Source organism: Hordeum vulgare, chromosome 4H (assembly GCF_904849725.1).
Source record: "Hordeum vulgare subsp. vulgare chromosome 4H, MorexV3_pseudomolecules_assembly, whole genome shotgun sequence".
NCBI lineage: Eukaryota > Viridiplantae > Streptophyta > Magnoliopsida > Poales > Poaceae > Hordeum > Hordeum vulgare.
The window spans coordinates 219434896-219450523 of record NC_058521.1 but is presented as its reverse complement, the minus strand read 5'-3'; positions in this window follow the sequence as shown (position 1 = coordinate 219450523).

The window sequence follows — 15628 nt, the reverse complement described above, 5'->3', positions numbered from 1 at the left end:
CCAACACGATGTTCCTTGGATCGTCCCCAAATTCTGGGTATTCGTAGTTCAACGCTTGCCACTGGCTCACATCCTTAGGGTGACTCAGCATCTTGTCTTTTTTATTTATCTCTGGATCATTTCCGTCGTCTTCTCGCTTTTTCTCCTCCCTATCCGCGTGCCAACGCAGGAGCTTTGCTACCTTAGGGTCCGCGAAATACCGTTGCAGACGAGGAGTGATCGGAAAGTACCACACCACTTTTCGAGGAGCTTTCTTCCTCTTCTTGTATCGACTGACGCCGCACACCGGACATATGGTAGACTCCGCGTGCTCGTCCCGATAAATGATGCAATTGTTCATGCACACATGGTATTTCACGTGCGGTAAATCCAGAGGACACACGATTTTCTTCGCCTCCTCGAAACTGGTCGGGCACTTATTCCCCTTGGGAAGACGTTCGTGCCAGAATGACATGTTCTCGTCGAAGCATGTGTCAGTCATTTTGTGTTTTACCTTCATCTCCAAAGCCATGAGCGTTACTTTCAGGCGGGTATCCTCGGGCCTGCATCCTTCATACAATGGAGTAACCGTGTCTATCTCCAGTTGATCCAGCTTGGCTTTCTCTCGGGCGGCAGCTCTTGCGTTATCTGTCTGCTTGAGAAGCAGCTCTTGAATATGAGGGTCCTGCACCCAGGCCATCGATGGTCCATCGTCGTCTGCTCCGGCATCTTCATCTTCATGATCATGCCATTCGTCTGCTCCGGCATATTCCTCATCATCATGTCCGGCATCTTCTACATGATGACTGTGTCCTGGAGATTCTTCGTCTTCTTGTCCGCCCTCGCCGCGGTTTGTCTTGCTCATGCCCTTCCTCATTTCTTTCCCGGCCCCCATGGACGACTTCATAATCATCTTCATCACCTTGCCACCGATAACCATCCATGAAACCACGCAAGAGCAGGTGGTCCTGCACCTTTACGGAATCCGGGTCCATGAGGCTCTTCAGCTTGCATCTTCGACACAGACATCTTATCTCCGTCTCGTTCTTTTGAAGCATCTCGGCCTTCGCGGAGCTCAAAAACCTATTCACGATGCCTTCGGTCATCGTGCGGACCATGGTCGCCTGCGGGGTAGAGCAAAACGATATTTTAGAACCAAAAAAAATTGGCATGACTTTGCCTAAAAATAGGACAAAAAAGAATGCATAGTGCCAAATTCTCGCCGAAACGGAAATGAGTCAACATTCCGGGAAAATATTGGCAACTATCGCATTTCAAATACCGGTACCTGCAAACACAAACATATATGCAACACCACAAACATATGCAACACAAAAAACATACGTAGATCTAGCTAGGCCATAAAAAGTGCATGTTCACGTTGTTGGTGGGAGAAAAAAGTAGATCTACAACATAAAAGCTTTCCCCTTACTTACCTATCAAAAAAAGGTAATTTAACCACTTAATTTGGGTGAATCTATGATGCAAATGAGGTGAGGAGGAGGAGGCACCCGAAACAAGCTTGGAGGAGGAGGTGGAGAGAATGAAAGTGGGGAAAGTGAGTGTGGTAGGTGGCTGTCCAAAATATCTAGCTGGTCCCAGGTTACTAATGGCGCACCACCTACATATGCGCCATTAGTAACCCTGGTTACTAATGGCGCACCTCCGCTGGTGCGCCATTAGTAGTTCTGTAAAAAAAATAGTAGTGGCGCACCATCAACAGATGCGCCATTAGTAACACTGGTTACTAATGGCGCACTAGCTTTGGTGCGCCATTAGTAGTTTGCAAAAAAAACCAAAAAAAATATAGTAGTGGCGCACTACAAACAGATGCGCCATTAGTAAGCAGTTTACGAATGGCGCACCAGGTACTGGTGCGCCATTAGTAGTTTTGCAAAAAAATAAAAATAAAAAAAAGATAGTAGTGGCGCACCGAGAGTGTGGTCCGCCATTAGTATCCACCACACTAATGGCACACCTCACATGGTGCGCCATTACTATATAGTAGTGGCGCACTGCTTGTGTGGTGCGCCATTAATATCTATATCATCTATAGCCCTTTTCCTAGTAGTGCCGCCTTCTTGATCCAGCAAGGGAGACGGGGATGTAGATGAATTCCCTGGTAGCGTGGCGGCGCTCCGGTGGTGCTGGTTATCTATTCCTACAGGGCTCCGCCCGAGCTCCGCAGAAATCCGATCTAGAGGAAGAACTACGAAGTAGAGGTTTAGGGTTGCACGTAGAAAAGTTCTGTCTCAAATACGCTAAACCCTCTAGCATATATAGGAGGAGGAAGGGATAGCCTTGATGCTCAAGGAGAGCCTCTTGGCTTCGGCCGAAGTGGAGGAGGGAGGAGTCCTCCTGCAATCCCACTTGGATTAGGACTCCTTCCTAAATTGCTCACCTCTTTTGGATTTTCCACCTTTTTCCTCATGGGATTTCCTTATTGCGCATCCAATAAACCCATGTGAACCCCTTGGGGCGTGGTGGGACCACCCAGTGGGCCCCCAGAACCTATTCGTCACTCCCGATACACTGCCGGCAATGCCCGAAAACCTTTCGGGATCCAAATACCAACTTTCTATATATCAATATTCATTTCCGGACCATTCCGGAACTCCTCGTGACATCCGAGATCTCATCTGGGACTCCAAACAATACTTAGGTCACCAACACATATAAGTCAACTATACCGAAACGTCACCGAACCTTAAGTGTGCTGACCCTGCGGATTCGAGAACTATGCAGACATGACCTAAGACACTCTTTGGTCAATAACCAATATCGAGACCTAGATGTCCATATGGGCTCCCACATATTCTACGAAGATCTCAATCGATTGAACCTCTATGTCAAGGATTTAGTTAATCCCGTATGTTGTCCCCTTTGTCCTTCGGTATATTACTTGCCCGAGATTCGATCGATATCTCCATACCTAGTTCAATCTCGTTACCGGCAAGTCCCTTTAATCGTTCCATAATACAAGATCCCATAAATAACTCCTTAGTCACATTGCTTGCAATTCTTGTTGTGATGTTGTATTACTGAGTGGGCCCCGAGATACCTCTCGATCACACGGAGTGACAAATCCCAGTCTTGATCCATGCCAACCCAACAAACACCTTTGGAGATACCTGTAGAGCACCTTTATAGTCACCCAGTAACGTTGCGATGTTTGATACACACAAGTTATTCCTCCGGTGTCCGGGAGTTGCATGATCTCATGGTCATAGAAACCGATACATTGACATGCAGAAAAATAGTAGCAATAAACTGACACGATCATATGCTACGTTTATAGTTTGGGTGTTGTCCATCACATTATTATCCTAATGATGTGATCCCGTTATCAAGTTACAACACTTGCCTATGGCCAGGAAACCTTGACCATCTTTGATCAACGAGCTTGTCAACTACAGGCTCACTAGGGAGAGTGTGTTGGCTATGTATCCACACATGTATTTGAGTTTCCAATCAATAAAATTCCAGCACGGATAATAAACGATTATTATGAATAAAGAAATATAATAATAGCCAATTTATTATTGACTCTAGGGCATATTTCCAACATCAGTCGCCTAGGTGGTGCGGAGCTGTGTGGGTCAGGGCGCCGGCGCACAACCAAGTGCATCCAGTGGAGTAGGGCTTGGTGTAGTGGGGCTAGGAGGGAGGTGGCGGCACCATGGGGATCCGGTAAACGTGCTGCCGGCGGCGAGGGAGGTCGGAGGAGGCAACTCTCATCTTGATTGGTGGGAGGAGTGGTGCCACGGTTGGCGAGTAGAAGGTGGAGATAGGTGGGGATTTGGATCGGGTGGGAGAGGAAATGGGTGTTGCGTGGGAAGTGGGGGTTCGGATGAGCGTTAAGCCTGTGTGGTAGTGTGTGTGTGTGTATACACTACAAGAGATATGCTAATACACGATGCTATATTTTTGTTGCTACATCATCATGGTTTTTAATTTACGACGATCTTACGACGAAAAATGAAGCGTCAAAAACGAAGCGTCAAAAACGGACAACAACGACGTTTTGATTGAAATCATCGTAACTTTTACGACGATTCCTAGATCGTCATAACATTTACGATGATCCTATATCGTCGTTGGCAATCTAACCCAGTCCTACGTGGCAGTCCTACATGGTAAAATTGTTGGAAATATGCCCTAGAGGCAATGATAACTAGTTATTATTATATTTCCTGTTTAAAGATAATCGTTTATTATCCATGCTATAATTGTATTGAATGAAAACATATATACATGTGTGGATACATAGACACAACAATGTCCCTAGTAATCCTCTAGTTGGCTAGCAAGTTGATCAAGGATAGTCAAGGTTTTCTGGCTATGTGCAAAGTGTTGTTGCTTGATAACTCGATCACATCATTAGGAGAGTCATGTGATGGACTAGACCCAAACTATGAACGTAGCATATTGATCGTGTCGTTTTATTGCTATAGTTTTCGGCGTGTCAAGTATTTGTTCCTATGACCATGAGATCATATAACGCACTAGCACCGGAGGAGTGCCTTGTGTGTATCAAACGTCATAACGTAACTGGGTGACTATAAAGGTGCTCTACAAGTATCTCTGAAGCTGTCCGTTGAGTTAGTATGGATCAAGATTGGGATTTGTCACTCCGTGTGACGGGGAGGTATCTCGGGGCCCACTCGGTAATACAACATCACACACAAGCCTTGCAAGCAATGTGACTAAGTGTAAGTCGCGGGTTCTTGTACTACGGAACGAGTAAAGAGACTTGCGGTAACGAGATTGAAATAGGTATGCGGATAGCGACGATCGAATCTCAAGCAAGTAACATACCGAAGGACAAAGGGAATGACATACGGGATTATATGAATCCTTAACACTGAGGTTCAACCGATAAGATCTTCGGAGAATATGTAGGATCCAATATGGGCATCTAGGTCCCGCTATTGGATATTGAACAAGGAGTACCTCGGGGCATGTCTACATAGTTCTCGAACCCGCAGGGTCTGCACACTTAAGGTTCGGCGATATTTTAGTATAGTTGAGTTATATGCGTGGTTATCGGATGAGATCACGGACGTCAAGAGGGTTTCCGGAATGGTCCTGAGACGTTGATTGATATATAGGATTTACAGGAAAGTTTTCGGGCATTACCGGCAATGTACCGGGAGTGACGAATGGGTTCCGGAAGTTCACCGTGAGGGGGCAACCCTCCAGGGGGAAGCCCAAAGGACTTATAGGTGGCGCACCAGTCCTTAGTGGGCTGGTGGGACAGCCCAATAAGGCCTATGCGCCATAGAGAAAAAACCAAAGAAAGAAAAAAAAGGTGGGAAGGAAGGGAAGGAATCCACTTTCCAATCCTAGTTGGACTAGGATTGGAGTAGGACTCCTCCTCCTCCTCTTGGCCAGCGCACCTTGGGGGCTTGGCCCTCAAGGCAAGTCCCTCCCCCTCACTCATATATACACTGGTGATTTAGGGCTGATTTGAGACAAACTTTGCCACGTGCAACTCAGATCTAGACACCATAGTTTTACCTCTAGATCGTATTTCTGCGGAGCTCGGGTGGAGCCCTGCAGGAGTAGATCCTTCACCACCACCGTAGCACCGTCACGCTGCCGGAGAACTTATCTACTTCTCCGTCTTTCTTGCTGGATCAAGAAGGCCGAGATCATCGTCAACATGTACGTGTGCTGAATGCGGAGGTGCCGTCCGTTCGGCACTAGATCGGAGCGGATCGTGGGACAGATCGCGGGACGGTTCGTGGGAGGGTTTGCGGGGCGGATCAAGGGACGTGAGGACGTTCCACTACATCAACCACGTTTCTTAACGCTTCTTACTGTGCGATCTACAAGGGTACGTAGATCCAAATCTCCTCTCTTAGATGGACATCACAATGATAGGTCTTCGTGCACGTAGGAAATTTGTTGTTTCGCATGCGACATTCCCCAACAGTGGCATCATGAGCTAGGTTCGTGCGCAGATGTAATCTCGAGTAGAACACAAAGGGTTTTGTGGACGGTGATGTTCAATTTGCTGCCCTCCTTAGTCTTTTCTCGATTCGGCGGTATTGTTGGATTGAAGCGGCCCGGACTGACATTATTCGTACGCTTACGAAAGACTGGTTTCATCGCTTGACATGCAACCTTGTTGCATAAAGATGACTGGCGGGTGTCGGTTTCTTCAACTTTAGTTGAATTGGTTTTGACCGAGGCGGTCCTTGGAGAGGTTAAATAGCAATTTGCACATCTCTGTTGTGGTTTTTGCGTAAGTAAGATGTGATCTACTAGATACCCATAGCAGCCACGTAAAACATGCAACAACAATCAGAGGACGTCTAACTTGTTTTTGCATGGTACGCTTGTGATATGATATGGCCAATGACGTGATGTGATATATTGGATGTATGAGATGATCATGTTGTAATAGTTAATATCGACTTGCACGTCGATGGTATGGCAACCGACAGGAGCCATAGGGTTGTCTTTAAACTAACGTTTGTGCTTGCAGATGCGTTTACTATATTGCTAGGACGTAGCTTTAGTAGTAATAGCATAAGTAGCACGACAACCCCGATGGCGACACGTTGATGGAGATCATGGTGTGGCACCGGTGACAAGAAGTTCGTGCCGGTGCTTTGGTGATGGAGATCAAGAAGCACATGATGATGGCCATATCATGTCACTTATGAATTGCATGTGGTGTTAATCCTTTTATGCACCTTATTTTGCTTAGAACGACGGTAGCATTATGAGATGATCTCTCACTAAAATTTGAAGATGAAATTGTGTTCGCCCCGACAGTGCACCGTTGCTACAGTTCGTCGTTTCGAGACACCACGTGATGATCGGGTGTGATAGACTCAACGTTCACATACAACGGGTGCAAAACAGCTGCACACGCGGAACTCTCGGGTTAAGCTTGACGAGCCTAGCATGTGCAGACATGGCCTCGGAACACATGAGACCGAAAGGTCGAGCATGAATCATCTAGTTGATATGATTAGCATAGAGATGCTTACCACTGAAACTATCCTCAACTCACGTGATGATCGGACTTTAGCTAGTGAAATTGAATCATGTACCACTCAAATGACTAGAGAGATGTACTTTTTGAGTGGGAGTTTAACAAGTAATTTGATTAGTTAAACTCTAATTATCTTGAACATAGTCTAAGTCCACTTTGAAACTATTTGTCTTGTAGATCAATGGCTCACGCGATAGTCACCCTGAATTTTAATTCGTTCCTAGAGAAAGCTAAATTGAAATATGATGGAAGCAACTTTGTAGACAGGGCTTGTAATCTTAAGTTGCTCCTGCAAGCTGGGAAGAAGGATTATGTCCTTAATGCTGCGCTAGGAGATGAACCACCCGCGGCGGCTGAACAAAATGCTAAGAAAGCTTGGTTAGCACGCAAGGAGGACTACTCAGTAGTTCAATGTGAAGTCTTGTATGGCTTAGAGCCGGGACTTCAACGTCGCTTTGAGCGTCATGGAGCATATGAGATGTTCCAGGAGTTGAAGTTTATCTTTCAGAAGAACGCCCGGATCGAGAGGTATGAGACCTACGATAAATTCTATGCTTGCAAGATGGAGGAGAAATCGTCTGTCAGTGAACATGTGCTCAAAATGTCTAGGTACTCAAACCGTCTAGCTGAGCTGGGGATTGAACTCCCGCAAAAGGCTATCACTGACAGAATTCTTCAATCACTGCCACCAAGTTATAAGAGCTTTGTGTTGAACTATAAAATGCAAGGGATGAACCAGTCACCCGCCGAGTTATTCGCGATGCTGAAAGTTGCAGAGTCAGAACTCCGTAAAGAGCATCAAGTGTTGATGGTGAATAAGACTACTAGTTTCAAGAGAAACGGCAAAGGAAAGAAGGGTAATTCAAAGAAGAGCAGAAACCTGTTGCCAATCTGACGAAGAAACCCGAACCTGGACCTAATCCTGAAACGGAGTGCTATTATTGCAAGGGTATGAGTCACTGGAAGCGCTACTGCCCCAAATATCTAGCTGATAAGAAGGCAGCCAAGGAAAAATCAGGTATATTCGATATACATGTTCTTGATGTGTACTTAACCAGCTCTCGTAGTAGTGCATGGGTATTCGATACCGGTTCTGTTGCTCATAAATGCGGAATAAGCGAAGGCTGGCGAAGGATGAAGTGACGATGCACGTGGAAAATGGTTCCAAGGTTGATGCAATCGCCGTCGACACAGTTTCACTTCAGTTACCATCAGGATTAGTTATGAACTTAAATAAATGTTATTTAGTGCATGCATTAAGCATGAGCATTATATCTGGATCTTGTTTATTGCGATACGGTTACTCGTTTAAGTCAGAGAATAATGGTTGTTCTATTTCTATGAGTAATATCTTTTATGGTCATGCACCCAATGTGAGAGGATTATTCATATTGAATCTTGATAATGATAATACACATATACATAACATTGAGACCAAAAGAGTTAGAGTTAACAATGATATTACCATGTTTTTATGGCACTGCCGCTTAGGTCATATTGGTGTAAAACGCACGAAGAAACTCCATACCAATGGACTTTTGGAGTCACTTGACTTTGATTCACTTGACATGTGCGAACCATGCCTCATGGGCAAGATGACTAAGACTCCGTTCTCTGGAACAATGGAGCGTGCAAGTGACTTGTTGGAAATCATACATACCGATGTGTGTGGTCCGATGAGTGTGGAGGCACGCGGCGGATATCGTTATTTTCTCACCTTCACTGACGATTTGAGTAGATATGGTTATGTCTACTTGATGAAGCACAAGTCTGAAACGTTTGAAAAGTTCAAGCAATTTCAGAGTGAAGTAGAAAATCATCGTAACAAGAAGATCAAGTTCCTATGGTCTGATCGTGGGGGTGAATATCTGAGTTTCAAGTTTGGTTCTCACTTAAGACAATGTGGAATTGTTTCACAGTTGACACCGCCTGGAACACCACAGCGTAATGGTGTGTCCGAACGTCGTAATCGTACTTTATTAGAGATGGTGCAATCTATGATGTCTCTTACCAATTTGTCGTTATTGTTTTGGGGGTATGCATTAGAGACAGCTGCATTCACTTTAAACAGGGCACCATCAAAATCCGTTGAGACGACACCATACGAACTGTGGTATGGCAAAAGTCCAAAGTTGTCGTTTCTTAATGTTTGGGGGTGTGATGCTTATGTCAAAAAGCTTCAGCCTGAAAAACTGGAACCCAAAGTGGAAAAGTGCGTCTTCATAGGCTACCCAAAAGAGACAGTTGGGTATACCTTCTATCTCAAATCCGAGGGCAAACTGTTTGTTGCTAAAAACGGAGCTTTTCTTGAGAACGAGTTTCTCTCGAAAGAATTGAGTGGGAGGAAGATAGAACTTGGTGAGGTTGTCGAACCTCTAATTCCTCTTGATGGTGGCGCGGGGCAAGGAGAATCCCCTTTTGCTGGGGCTCCGGTTGAGGAATAAGTTGATGATGATGATCATGAAACTTCGGATCAAGTTATTGTCAGACCTCGCAGGTCGACAAGATTACATACTGCTCCTGGGTGGTACGGTAATCCTGTCTTAACGATTATATTGTTGGACAACAATGAACCTGCGAATTATGAAGAAGCAATGGTGGGCCTGGATTCCAACAAATGGCTGGAGGCCATGAAGTCCGAGATAGGATTCATGTACGAGAATAAAGTGTGGACTTTAGAAGTACTACCTGAACGCCACAAGGCTATTCAGAACAAATGGATCTATAAGAAGAAGACATACGCAGACGGTAATGTGACCGTTTATAAAGCTCGACTTGTGGCAAAGGGTTTTTCACAAGTTCAAGGAATTGACTATGATGAGACTTTCTCACCGGTAGCGATGCTTAAGTCCGTCCGAATCATGTTAGCAATAGCTGCCTTTTACGATTATAAAATCTGGCAGATGGATGTCAAAACGGTGTTCCTTAACGGTTTTCTTAAGGAAGAGTTGTATATGATGCAACCCGAAGGTTTTGTCGATCCAAAGAATGCTAACAAAGTATCCAAACTCCAGCGATCAATTTATGGACTGGTGCAAGCATCTCAGAGTTGGAATAAGCGCTTTGATGAGGTTATCAAAGCATTTGGGTTTACACAAGTGGTTGGTGAATCATCTATTTACAAGAAAGTTAGTGGGAGCTCTGTGGCGTTTCTAATATTATATGTGGACGGCATATTGCTGATTGCAAACAACGTAGAGCTTTTGGAGAGCACAAAGGGTTACTTGAATAAAAGTTTCTCTATGAAGGACCTAGGAGAAGCTGCTAACATTCTAGGCATTAAGATCTATAGGGATAGATCTAAACGCCTGATAGGACTTCCACAAAGCACATACCTTGATAAAGTTTTGAAGAAGTTCAAAATGGATCAGTCCAAGAAAGGGTTCTAGCCAGTATTACATGGTATAAAATTGATTAAGACTCAGTGCCCAGCAACCGCGGAAGATAGAGAACAAATGAGTTCCGTCCCCTACGCTTCAGTTGTAGGTTCTATCATGTATGTAATGATGTGCACTAGATGAGACTTCAGCCTGGCCATAAGTACGGGAGGCAGGTTTCAGAGTAATCCAGGAGTGTATCACTGGACAGCGGTCAAGAATATTCTGAAGTACCTTAAAAGGACTAAGGAAATGTTTCTCTTGTATGGAGGTGACAAAGAGCTCGTCATAAAAGGTTATGTCGACATACCGAAGGACAAAGGGAATGACATACGGGATTATATGAATCCTTGACACTGAGGTTCAAACGATAAGATCTTTGGAGAATATGTAGGATCCAATATGGGCATCCAGATCCCGCTATTGGATATTGACCGAGGAGTACCTTGGGGCATGTCTACATATTCTCGAACCCGCAAGGTATGCACACTTAAGGTTCGGCGATGTTATAGTATAGTTGAGTTATATGCGTGGTTACCGAATGTTGTTTGGAGTCCCGGAAGAGACCACCGATGTCACGAGGGTTTCCGGAGTGGTCCGGAGATGAAGATTGATATATAGGATGACTTCATTTGGTTACCGGAAAGTTTTCGTGCATTACCGGGAATATATCGGGAGTGACGAATGGGTTCCGGAAGTTCATCGGGAGGGGGGCAACCCTCCCGGGGGAATCCCAAAGGACTTATGGATGGCGCACCAGCCCTTAGTGGGCTAGTGGGACAGCCCAATAAGGCATATGCGCCATAGAGAGAAAACCAAAGAAAGAAAAAAAGGTGGGAAGGAAGGGAAGGACTCCACTTTCCAAGCCTAGTTGGACTAGGACTGGAGTAGGACTCCTCCTCCTCCTCTTGGCCGGCACACCTTGGGCGCTTGGCCCTCAAGGCAAGTCCCTCCCCCTCCCTCCTATATATACTGGTGATTTAGGGCTGATTTGAGACAAACTTTGCCATGTGCAACTCAGATCTAGACACCATAGTTTTACCTCTAGATCGTATTTCTGCGGAGCTCGGGCAGAGCCCTGCAGGAGTAGATCCTTCACCACCACCGGAGCACCGTCATGCCGCGGGAGAACTCATCTACTTCTTTGTCTTGCTTGCTGGATCAAGAAGGCCGAGATCATCATCAAGATGTACGTGCGCTGACAGCGGAGGTGCCGTCCGTTTGGCACTAGATCGAAGCGGATCATGGGACGGATCGCGAGACGGTTCGTGGGACGGTTCGCGGGGCAGATCGAGGGACGTTCAACCGCGTTTCTTAATGCTTCCTGCTGTGCGATCTACAGGGGTACGTAGATCCAAATCTACTCTCGTAGATGGACATCACCATGATAGGTCTTCGTGCGCGTAGGAAATTTTTTGTTTCCCATGCGATATTCCCCAACAAAAGTTACGGCGAAATCAAAACGTCATGGTTGAAATCAGCCCAACCCATTTCAATTGATCACATGGGCTGATTTTATTTTTTTGGGAATTTTCTTATTGGGCTTCTTTTTGGGCCTTAGCCTATTTACATCCACTTCTAGTATTTGTTTCGAATTTTTTTTGTGTCTTTATAATTTGGGCCGTGGCCTTTTAGTGCCCAAATACATTTGTTCCAGTTTCAGTTTTAGCCCTTTTTCATTTTTGAATTCAGCAACTTCTAGTTTGTTCAAATTCATGACATAGTTTGTTCAAATGATCTAATATTATGCACAAGCATGCATATTGGAATGTCAAACAATGTTGATTAAGGAACTTTTCATTTTCCTTGTATGTAAAAATCATTTTCCATTTTTCAAGTGCCCAAAATGAATTATTTTGTGAAGGACCTACCATATATTTGTTTCAAAATTGTACCAAATCTTTTTTATAAAATACTAGTCTATATTTAATGTACAATTGACAGAATGGTTGGGTGTTAAAAGCTTTTATCCACCTCTCATGAAAAAGACAAATTTATGTCGATTCACCTCGAAGCGGGTTAAATTTAAACTGCACCTGCATTATAGTTTGCTCTTTATTTTCCCCAAAAATCATTTATAGGGACGTAAGTATCTATTTAATCTGAAAGCAATGATGTGGTGGCTTGACGTCGAGGTTTGGATGGTGGCCGAGGGCCCCAACTCCAGAGTGCGTGAACTTGCATGCCAGCCGCATGGTCACCACCTGACCGTTGCCTTGTCATGTGTTCTGGGTGGAATAGGCATGACTGGTGGGTTGGACAATCCCACGGTAGGTGTTAGGAAGAAGAATACAATAGAAGAATCTCACGAGGAGACTGAACTAAGCTCAAACATGAATTAGCAACCAAGTGTTTGGTTAGCGGTGCGGGTAATGCACATAGACAATTGGCCTAAATTTTGGCTGAGGATGATCATCCACTAAGGAGACTCTCTTGGCACATTTTTAGCTGAAATGGATGAACCTAGGTGGAACTTGCTTTGCAAAGTAACACACTGTGCAAAAATATGGATGTTGAAGTTGGGATCAGATGAATGAATGGATTGAGCTGAAATTTGGTGTATGATGTTAATTTGGGCATATGAAGGCACCGTATAAGAATTATACCATTTGGACATGAAAAAGTGACACTTCTTTCACAATGTGCCAATCTGGACAGAAAATGGTAATTGAAACTGGGCTCACATAGATGATTGGATTGAGCTGAAATTTGTAGGAGGATGATAATTTGGGCACATTACGGCACTGTAAAAATTTCATAAAATTTGGATGAACAAAAATTGTACTTCCTTCACAATGCTCTCTACTAAACAGAATATTGGGAAAAATACTGAGGGAAACTGGCTGAATTAAATGAGCTAAAATTTGGTGGAGTGAGGTTATATGGTCAGTTTCATCCAGTGGTAAATTTTCATCAACTATAAAGCAATATAAAATGTAGTTGCTTCATAAAATGAAAATATTACCAGAAACAAAGATTGGATGATGAGATCACATGGATTGTTAGATGGGGCTACAATTCTGTGGAGAGCAATGATTTGGGCAGATAGAAGATGTGGAAAAAATTCAACTCATGAGGATATTCCTATTTAGTACTTCCTTCACAAAGATGTTAGCTGAACACAAACTTTGGAAATTTGCTGAGAAAGATTTACTAGGAAAATGGTTCCGAAAATTTTCATTAGGCAACGACTTGGATAGGAAAGAGTGCCCAGAAAATATGAGGGTAATCAAAGAAATAGAAATTGAAATTCCTTCACAAAATGCTATTCTGAACAGAATAGGAAAATGAATATTGCTGAATTATTTGTGAATTATGGAAGGAAGGGTTTTCACATATTTGAGGAATATATGATCCAAAGTATTTATGTCGGGACCCCGATCCTAAGCCAAAGGAATCCAGCCTATAGCACATCGCATCCCTTTGTGGTCTCACGCACGGTTAACTCCACGGCTGCAGCCTTACCTTAGCCGGGACTGTTTGCGTCTTTTGACTCACGTATGCGATAGTGTCGCTAGCAATCCAATGTCAAAGAACCCGGATCGACATGTCTAGTCATAAGCCAAAGTGGCAGTACCGCACAAGGACAAGCATACATGACCCAACAAAGCAGGTGTCGGTCATCAGCGAATGTAGACGAGTCGTAGCAGGCTACAAGGACTCCATTACATCGCGTGACATTTCCCCAAAGGGGACAGACACAGCAGCTAAGAAGGACACATGCCGGTCAACCAATGTGTCCGGAGTAGTAGCGAACTACCAAGGCTCGTTGGATCAAAAAGGGGCATTTCCTTGTAAGGAGTGCTACTAAAGTTCACGACTAGGTAATCGAACCCCATACATATCAAGTACGACACACGTACGCATGGCATACCGATATGTATAGATACATCGATGGCATCACAACATAACCATAAACATACAACCTTTATTTAAGAGGCTCGGAAGAGCCACACACATAATATAACACATTAAGGGTCTCACGACCCATAATAGCAGTCATACAAATACAAGCCAGCGGAAGAGTTATAAACTGTCTGGGTACAGACAGGGCAACTAGAAGGCACATGGCCTGACTATACTACAGAGCCGACGTAGGGCCAGATTGTAGCTGGGACACCAGCTACTCGTCGTCGTCGAGGTCTACGAAGAACCCTCCATTAGGGTCATTAGCAACCTCTGCAACATTTATTAAGCAAACATGAGTACGAAGGTACTCAGCAAGACTTTAGGATGGCTAACTACTCATGCAAGGTATCAAAAGGTATTGTGGGGTTTCATGCGGGAAGCCAGCATTTGACTCGTGGCTAGACAACTTGCATTTTGAAATTAGTTTTGACAACTTGATTTCTCGCACACGAGTCCACTAACACCACAACAATACACTATCGTGGAATCATTCCGTCTCCATACGGAAATGCCGTCCACGACACTCACGCTTATCTTGACAATTTTATGAGTAGCCATTGAAGTTATCTATGAACAACATATGTCTCCAAGTAGTCCATATCCGCGGACACGGCTATTCGAATAGATCATAACCCTGCAGGGGTGTACTTCGTCCCACACGCTTTCGCCACTTATCGCTATGTACACGTCATGCACCTCGGCAACCTTCAAGCGGAAGCCCAGCGAGGGAGTCGGCCACGACCGTAAACCACACTAGTACCTAGTCCAGGTTTATCGCCTATCTGAGAGTAACCCGTACGGAAGTCCGCCCGAGGTTTCCGCCACGGCCTCAAACGATGTGCGCAGGGTTCCCAAGCCCACCATCCGGGTGCCACTTGGTACACCGTGCCACTGCCTACCGCATCATGGCCCACCTCTCAGGTCAGCACCATGCACGGCCTCCAGCATTACTATAAACACCAGAAACTACTTGCAACTCCTGGACCGGGTACTACGCGATTAACAGGTCGAGCGGGGTCATATTTCAGGGCCCAGCATGTGGTAGTATCTAGTCTTGTAATACATACACGGAACTCAGTTCCTAAGGACGGTTCCAATGAAACAACCCGCCATGTACTCCTACACAGCCTTTCACCGGTACCTTTACCAACTCAAGTTCAACACACAACCTTTGCCTACCGAACACATTCCACATTTATGTTCATCTCCCAGATGACAGACCATACACAACTCTAAGCATAGCATGCATAGCAGGATAAGGCACATCATAGCTCAAACAACTACCAGGTATGCTAGGTTGCAAGGTTTGGCTATTTACGGTGACAAGGTTAAGTCATGCAAAGGAAGAGGGTTC